This window comes from Elgaria multicarinata, chromosome 6 (assembly GCF_023053635.1).
Source record: "Elgaria multicarinata webbii isolate HBS135686 ecotype San Diego chromosome 6, rElgMul1.1.pri, whole genome shotgun sequence".
Taxonomy (NCBI): domain Eukaryota; kingdom Metazoa; phylum Chordata; class Lepidosauria; order Squamata; family Anguidae; genus Elgaria; species Elgaria multicarinata.
The window spans coordinates 86,117,503-86,126,197 of NC_086176.1; the positions used below are offsets into that span (position 1 = coordinate 86,117,503).

Here is an 8,695-nt window from a genome sequence, read left to right on the forward strand (position 1 = left end):
CATGCCAATGAACATAAGATGAAGGTTCAACAGGAAAAAAGATGAGTGCATACTAGAAAAGATAGTTGGAAGGATTCAAATGGTGTTGTGTGAAGCTTAGATTGTCAGAACTTGATGGAAAGATAAACTTTCCTCACAGATTCTACTTTTACTAAAGTGTGTCTTAGCTAGTACTTTTACAGTTGTGTAACACTGACTGAGACCTCCTTAGTAGTTCTTCTTTGGGGGATGAGTTCATCCTAATTCAAAGATCTGTGTACACACTTTTTCTGGATAGAGGAGCTGGCTGGCTTGTAGCATTATATTCCATTGTTTTAATCAGAGTGTAGTTATGCAAGAATGTACTTTATTCTTACCAAACTCTTCTAAGTTATAACTTACCAATAATGTCTATCTTACAGTACTAGGGAATTTGGGAATGCATTGATGCTGATACTTTTTTCTTTTATCGAAAGCTCTACGGAGTTTTCAAATAAAATATAGTTTATGGCTGTTTCCCATTTATGGTGTCTGTCCTTAAATGGTGATGCATTTTCAATACATTGGAAGTTTCTGTGGAAAAGGGATATTTGCAAGCAAATCTTGACTATTTGTGTCAGCATGAAAAAAGAGATCAGGAAAGACAGTGACCATGCATGGATTCCGTCACAGTGAAAAATTGTGTGGAAGTCTTAATCTGATCTCTGGTTTGCAAGTTGAAACATCTGTTGCATTAGTGGAATGCACGATTTGTTCTCATCATGGTTGTTATCAAATTGACTGAGGTTGCCCTACTGAATTAATCTATGAATTGGCATGCCAATAACTAATTGCAAATAAATTTAATCAAAATTAAGGTCACTTCCAAAGTCTGTAGGGCAAGTTTTCCAGTAAAGAGAAAATCAATTTAATGTTGTAGCCTATCCAAAGGCTGAAATTAATAATTTACTATGTAAATCAGTTTGCAGCAAGATATATGTAAAAAGTAACATATATAAGTGTTGCTGTCTTCATCTGCAGTAGCTGAACATATGAAGCAGGGTTGGATCCACCCAGCCCAGAATTGTCTACTCTGACTGGCAGCAGCTCTTTGGGTCTCAGGAAGGGGAACGTTCCCAGCCCTGATATATGAGACCCTTTTAATGGGAGATGCCGGGGTTCAAACTTGGAACCCTCTACACGCAAAGCAAGTGGTCTGCCACTGCCCTCTGGCCACTCCTTGTGCTTTCGTAAGCACAGCTGCCAAACAGATTATCTACACCGTGAGTATTTTTACACTGCGGTGCTCTCCTGCTGGAGGTGGAGGAGAAAGGGAGCTCCTGGCTCCAATATCCTAATCAAGTGGTTGGGGCAGTGAAAGCCAATCATGCTAAAGACCTGTTAGGACAGCCTTCTCCAACCAGAAGCGCTCCAAATGTATTCGACCACAACTCCCACTATCCCCAGCCCTCTGCTGGCTGGGATTGGCCTTCCTTATTCTCTTCTTTTAGTTTCCCTTCTATCCTATTTTTAATTTGGCCACCCTTTCATGTAATATGGCCTGCAGGCTGACTCCAGATGTGGCCCTGGGCACAGTGATAGGATGTGCAGAGCAGTAGTCAGGGAGGCATCAGGAAGGGCATAAGAAGGCAGCTCACTCAGGGCAACTCCCAAGCACCTCTCAGCTAAAATGCTGAACGGCTGCATTGAGCAAGTGAGTGAACACTCTCTATTCCCCTCTGTCACCCCCACCCCCACGCCCCCAGTGCAACAACATTATGCTATGGGCATTAAGAAGTGAATGAAAAGACGGCTTATTTACTTACTCAGCACAGCCAAGTTGTGCTAGGCCACCTCTTCCTGATGCTGTGTCAGATGCATTGAGAAAGGAATAAAAGACAGCTTCTCCGCTTGCTCAGTGCAGCTACTTGGCCCACTTCTCAGCATTGGGCAGGAAGGCTAAAAAGTTCTTAAAGGTGCCTACCTAACTCAGTACATCTAAGTGCCTGCATGGATAATCCCTTCAAGAGTTTTGTTTGTTTGTTTATCCTTGCCATCCAGCACTGAGAGATGCACTGGACACTGCAAGGAGACATGTACAACCCACCATTTCAGTCTGTCATCAGTGCTCCTGACATAGCATCACTCCAGTGTAGGCATCAAGAGATTAAAAGGAGGCGTACTTATTTGCTGCAGTCACCTGCTGCACTCCTGATCACCTGGCAGCAAATTTGCAATGCTCGTCCCTATCCAGTCCTACTCAATATTTCTTTATTGGGTTTCCTTTCTGTTGAATTTACTTCATGCATTCTTCCCCAACAGTTATGTGCAATAAATGATTTGACTCCTAGTAAAACAATACACTTTGAACGGCTGTATATCATGGTGGGGAAAAGATGAGTGTTCGTAAATGACCCCATTCCTATATTACATTGGCAGCAAGGCAGCTACTTGAAAACAGAACCCTGCCATTAGTGATAGACTTAAGGAGCTATATGCATGAAGCAACTCTCTCTATGGCTACAGTGTACCATAATCCTTGTGACATTTTTTTTAAAAAATACTGCACCATATATGAGCTATGCAACGTAGGCTGTAGCTAGACCTAAGGTTTATCCCAGGATCATCCTGGGTTCGTCCCTGCCTGAGCGCTGGATGCCCTGTGTGGCACTTAGATGAACAGATTTGACCCCAGGACAATCCTGGGATAAACCTCAGGTCTAGCTACGGCCTTAGACACTAAAGTTAGGGTTTGTTTGTTTTTTAACGTTGGCATTCGTTTTGATGGATATTGAGGCTTTATACTGCCAATATTATGGTACTTTAAAATATTTTGGAGTGGAACGGGAATTTAATTAGAGTTTTCTACTGTTAAATGAGTTTGGTTTCTAAAATTAGGGCTGCAGTGTTTAATCAATCAGTTAAGAAAAGTTTGACTAAAAAGATGGTTCTGATTAATTTGGCAGTTTTTTAAAAAATAAATTATTTTTATTACAAGTGCAAAGTTGTCTTCAGTTATGTGGCCTTAATTTCCTGATTCGTATCTGCATGCCCGGCTGTTTCTCTGGTGTTACAAAGTGCAGTATGAAATGGTTGGCACAGACCCCAAGATGCCTGTGGCAGCTACTACAGGAAAGTGAATGGATCCGAGTGGGGAGGAAGAATAGATAGCTCAGAGTTTAGCCAACTTTGAGACTGTCTGACAGGGTAGGATTTGAGTGAAAAAGCAAGTTTGCCATTTGTCCTTCAGCTGTGATTGTTTTTGTTTAAACAGGTCTAAGGATTTCACAGAATATGATTTTCCTTTCACTTCTGAACTCTCATAGTCAACGGTTGGATCAGCACCTTCAGCCTGGGAAAGCTTTGCTCTGACAAATGATTTGATATGAGAATAAGAAAGAGATTGAATACATTTTTTAATTCGTGGTAGAAGATTCTGGTTGTACCAAAAGCTATCTGATTTAGATATGCATTTTGCATTATTCTGAAGAGAGTGAACCTTTTAAGGTATTTTCTGGTTCTTTACTCACTTTTTTCATTCGTGTGAAACACTAAAAGTCAGCAGCTATTGCAACAAAGCTTCTTCCCAGCATAACTAGGACAAGATATGAAATCTGGCCTTTGTTTCATTGAAGACTTGACTGTTTCAAAAACAAATTGCTACTTTCACAACAGCTTCTTATACAACAACGGGAATTCACACAGCGCTCTTCATTTCTCACCATATGTTTCAGACAGGAGGTGGATTTCAGAGATAAAATGAATTTCTTAACTATTCATAGTACAAAGTACAAATCAGTTTGAAAATGAGAAGAAACGGCTGTATAGAGTAATGGAAAGTACCATAAGAGTGGAATACTTGTATTTAAGAATGTATTTGTTTACACCCTAGTACATTTAAAACGGTATATAGCAGAACCCTTTACAAGGCCATGTATACTGTGTACATCCTATATTTTTAAATTAGTTTTTTCCGTGCTCTTATGAATAGTAACATTTTAATTGCAGGACTGAGTTATAATGAAGTTACACAAAATTTTATTTATAGAAATGATATTTTGTAATGAAAATACTTAAAATTATTTTTGTCTATTAGTTTGACTGTTCTTTGATTACTCTAAGGAACCTTTATTTAAGGAGAATGCAAAACTGAAATAAGATTTTAGTTTTAAGTTGTGGAAGTTATCATTATTCCCATTCATTGTTAGACATATTTGAATTATGTAACAGCCTGCTTATTTGAAAATACACTTCCTTTTCAACCTGGTTGTATAATGGTCTAAAGGAGGCACAGACTTCAGTACAGTGAATATCTAAAGCAGTGTAATCCCAAACAGCATGACAAATAGCTGCAGGCAGCTCGTTCTATAATAACAGAGTACTGAACAGTATTTCTGCACCAGGGCTAATCTTACCCTTATTAAAACTCTGATGAAAATCTCTACTTGTAGGAGAATCTTGAAGTTGGCCAGCTTCTTATTTTTAAATACATGATCGCTTATCTTAGGGGGGAAAAGACATTTTGAAACAATTTACTGTATACATTCACTGTCCTGTTACAAGCAGACTCCAGGAGCTTTGTATATTGGAAGGAATGCAAATAATAATCCCACTTACTTTTCAGAACAAGAGGTTCAATATATTGCCCCTTTTAAAAATAGTTGGGAGAACGCAGAATACTGGACAATAGTTATGTCGCTTAGTCCACCTGAGTCTTGAAAAACAGTGACAACCTTGACCAATAGTGGTAATAATATCACATATTTTAATGGAACGCCTGCCGTTCTGTATTTGGCAGGTGTACTTTTTCTTATGCTTATTGCCTTATATAGTCTAAAATGCTGTCCTTTTCCAAAGGTAAACTTGAGAATAGCATGAATTCAGTTACTACCAGAGCGCCTTCTGTTGGTGAAAAAGAGAACATCGGTTGTATTATGCATCAAACATTAATTTGCTGAAAAACTGACAACCCAAGTTTCTTTTTACTGCATATTAACCAAAACTGCATTATACAATGTGTGGTTATAATCCCAGATAATGCAGGGTTCGGTGGCAATAATTAAATAGCTGCAAAATGTATCTGTTAACCTTTAGCATAAACCATAATATGTAGTCGGTGTGCCTTTGCTGTTTAGTCACATACGCTCCAAATTACCACTATATAATATAATATATGTGTTTCAGTTTTTAGTCATGGCACAAAACGGGAACATCTAAAATTAGTATGATATGTGGATCATGCAAAGCTTTGCACAATCAGTCGCAGCAGGAGCTTCAAGCATCACATTCCACTGGGCAGTTCACATGAGATGTTAAAAAATCTTCTGAGCAAGGAGACATAATTTATTTAAAACTAGGACTAACACTCCTTGCCTTTGCACTATTTTGCACCTACAAATTTTGAATTTATGTGAGAAGCTTATGAAGCTCTCAATAAGATCGTACAGTGTTCAGGCTTTATTTATCTGAGATCTTGCCTTGAAAACTGCATAGTTTAGAAAAGAAAACTATACCAGTTTAATTATTACCAGAATCTGAAACTGGCTTGGGTTTGTAAAAATAGCTTATTCACAAGAATGTATTTTATATACAATGGCTGCTGTAAAGTGGTTGATCTCATATCCAGAGTTTTCCTTTTGGAGTATGTTTTTTCATAGTCTGTTAGGAAGAAGAGATTAATCTGCCTACCAGTAAAGACTGGACAGCATTTCACCCCATTTTTTCAGTTAGGTCCTTGTCCATTCTTCCATGTGCAATTCCTTAAAGTTACATTTCCAAACTTTTGGACTAATGGCAATTCTTAATTTTATTGCTTGAAGCTACTACACGTGAAAGCTCCCAGCTGAATGAGAAGTCGCAGTTCTCGAGTCTGTGAATTCCTCACAACAGGTTTTTAGTGAATGCTGTTTGAAATGGGTCAAGCTCAAATCTATGAAGTTGACAAGTGTGCATGAAAAATGCATTTCAGTATTTTTATGCTGCAGGCTGCCATACATGACTGTGACTGTATTTCATATTGCTAGTCACTATGTTTAATTAAGATCTTGCCCACAATGCATCAAGAAATTATATGAGGCTATCTGAGATATAGCCAGATGTTCCTGAAATTGTTAAGGAACTTTCTCTTTGAACAACAAATGGCAGGTGATAAGTGATGTGATTGAGAATATTGTACCAGGGTCCAAGGCACTGAGATGTTTTGTTTTACTCTAGAAAAACTACTTAAGTTGAACGGGATCGGAAACGCTGCTTAAACTGGTTTCATCTTCTACAGCAGGAGTCCCCATCCCTAGCCTTTTTTCTCTCCCTTCCTAGCTCTCTCTCTCTCCCATTCACCCCTTTATCTTGCGGTTTCTCTCCACTCCCAGCCTCTAGCTATTTCTCTGCCCTCACCTCTTTTTCTTGATGTTTCGCCCACTCCTCTAGCATTGCTCTTTTTCTTTCCTCTATCACTGTACCTTGCTATTTCATTCCTCCCTTCTCATTTCTTTCTTTCCTCCCACAGCATCCATTATGTGATTAGCCACATCCTTTATGGGAGCCATTTTGTGGTGGTGCCCACAGCACTTTCTGAAATTCCCAAATGTGTCCATGGGTCCAAAAAGGTTGGGGACTCCAGCTCTACAGAATGATCCCACTGCTCTTTTAATTTTAGTTGCTTGGTTATTTGTATATTGAATTTCATATTCATTAGAATAGATAGTTTTGCTTCTTATTTCAACCATTTGCTTGTTGAGCTTTACAAAATATAACTACTTATATCATAAAACGTATAACCACAAAAAAATTTAAAAGCATTAAATTATGTCTTGTGGGGATATAAGGCAAGAATCTATTTCACCCTAAGGAGACTTTGCTCTTGAGCTTTGTCTTATGTAGACTCTGTCTTCAGATTATTGGTGCATTTTTGTAATGCAGCCCTGTGAAAAGAGGAAACTTTCACTAATTTGTCAACATGCTATTTTTATTTGCACTGACTTTAAAGAGTGAATTGTAAATTAAGATGATTGGATTTATGAGCAGACATTATTTTCACTGTTAATGCTTTTGTAATTTGGTTACCTGTGTTAGTCATAATGATCTCAGAAGCATGAGTAAGATATGTCTAGTGTTGGTAAATTGTTAACAAGTAAACAGGCTTATTGCAAAGACATGCAAGAGATTATTGCAGGAGATGGAAGCACATTATTGAGAGCATGTGGAATTTTTAAATGCTACGAGTTGCGAGATAATGGCTTCTAAACAGAGAAGGAAATACCCAGATCCAATATGGCATCCTGCTTCTCTGACAGGCCTGAGGGCAACTGACACTTTGGGGTATAGCAGCAAACATACAGGGTTTTTTGCTGCATTCACAAGTTTTCTTGGATTGGGGTATTTATTAATAAATGTTCTTTAGTAGAGAAAAGCATATTGGTTTGTTGTTACTGTGTAATGGTTTGGAAAATACAGCACAAGTTAGTTTTCCTCCTATGAATATAACTAATTTGAAAGCTTCAGATGAAGTACACTTGTTAACGGCTACATAAAATCATAATGTAATGAAAACCTGATTTGGGGCATGGTGGATATTACCCCAGTATCTTTTGCAAAGCTGTTTTCTGATGCTTAGCCAGCCTTATCTGTTGTTTAAGATAATTCACTTGGAATTCCTAGATTTGAACTTTAAAAAACAACAACATGCAAACAAAAATCTTTTGTGTGGTATTTAAAACTCTCCAGGCCTGGGTGCCAGAAATTTATTTATTTTCCATTGACTAATGCAGATGCTCACATGTCTCTGAAATAGTTTGTGCTTGGTCTTGTAGCCAGGGTGACATGAAGAGTGGATTTTACACTCAAATGGCCCCTCCCTAATACTGAGTGAACCGATTCTACCTAACTGAACCAGGAAGTTTGTGTGTTCAAATAAATATGAGATTGACCTATGTGCCCCTTACAAAGGCTCTACATGTACAGTCACCAGTAGCAATCAGAGTTCTAGCTGACAGCAGAGAGCACCTCTACTGTGCTCTACCATAGGAGCAATTATTTCCTTCAAAGGTGCCACTGATACAGAGAATTCATGGCCCAGTTTGGCCATAATGCTAAACCATAATTTAGTCCTATAGGAATGGGCTGGGCAAGACACAGGCTCACATACTCCTCTTTCTCTAGCATGGCTACAGCGTCCAACTTCTGGTGTAAACTAACCATAGTTTGTTATGTTTAAACGAGACCAAACTGGTTGTTCAATGCAGGGATAGGGAATGTGTGCCCCTCCAGATGTTGCTTGACTGCAACTCCCATCAACCTTCATTTTTGACTATGCTGGCTAGGACTGATGGGAGTTCTAGTCAAACAACATCTCGAGAGCCATCCTTGGTTTAAAGTGTAGTTTATTGAAAGAAGTCAAAATTAAGCTATGATTTATGATCCTGGCATGTTTTAATAAGCCATCGTTTAAATCAAGGGTCCCCAGACTTTTTGGGTAGGTGGGTACATTTGGAATGTTGTGTGTCATTGGGCACTTTCACAAAAGGGCTGCTATGGCTGGTCATAAAACATTCATTTCTCAGAAGGCAAACTGGTGAGACTAAAAGAAAACAACATGCCCAGCAACCTAATTACACAGCAGCAGCGGGGGTCTGAGTTCCAAAATGCAAAGCCACTCATTTGAACCCAAGTAAAGATGGCACTGGAGGGCAGCACTTTGCTTTGTAGCATACCAGCTTCCCAGTTAAAAGGATATTTTAGT

General features: G+C 38.8%; 1 protein-coding gene across 1 annotated transcript in view; it reads left to right on the top strand.

Annotated features, from left to right (window-relative positions):
* Window positions 1-6,980, top strand: part of JMY (junction mediating and regulatory protein, p53 cofactor) — a 42,393-nt gene extending 35,413 nt beyond the window's left edge. Inside the window, exon 13 of the mRNA XM_063127977.1 lies at window positions 3,233-6,980. The gene's annotated coding sequence lies outside the window, so the exon portion shown is untranslated. The remainder of the gene's footprint in view (window positions 1-3,232) is intronic.
* Window positions 6,981-8,695: the final 1,715 nt, after the last annotated feature.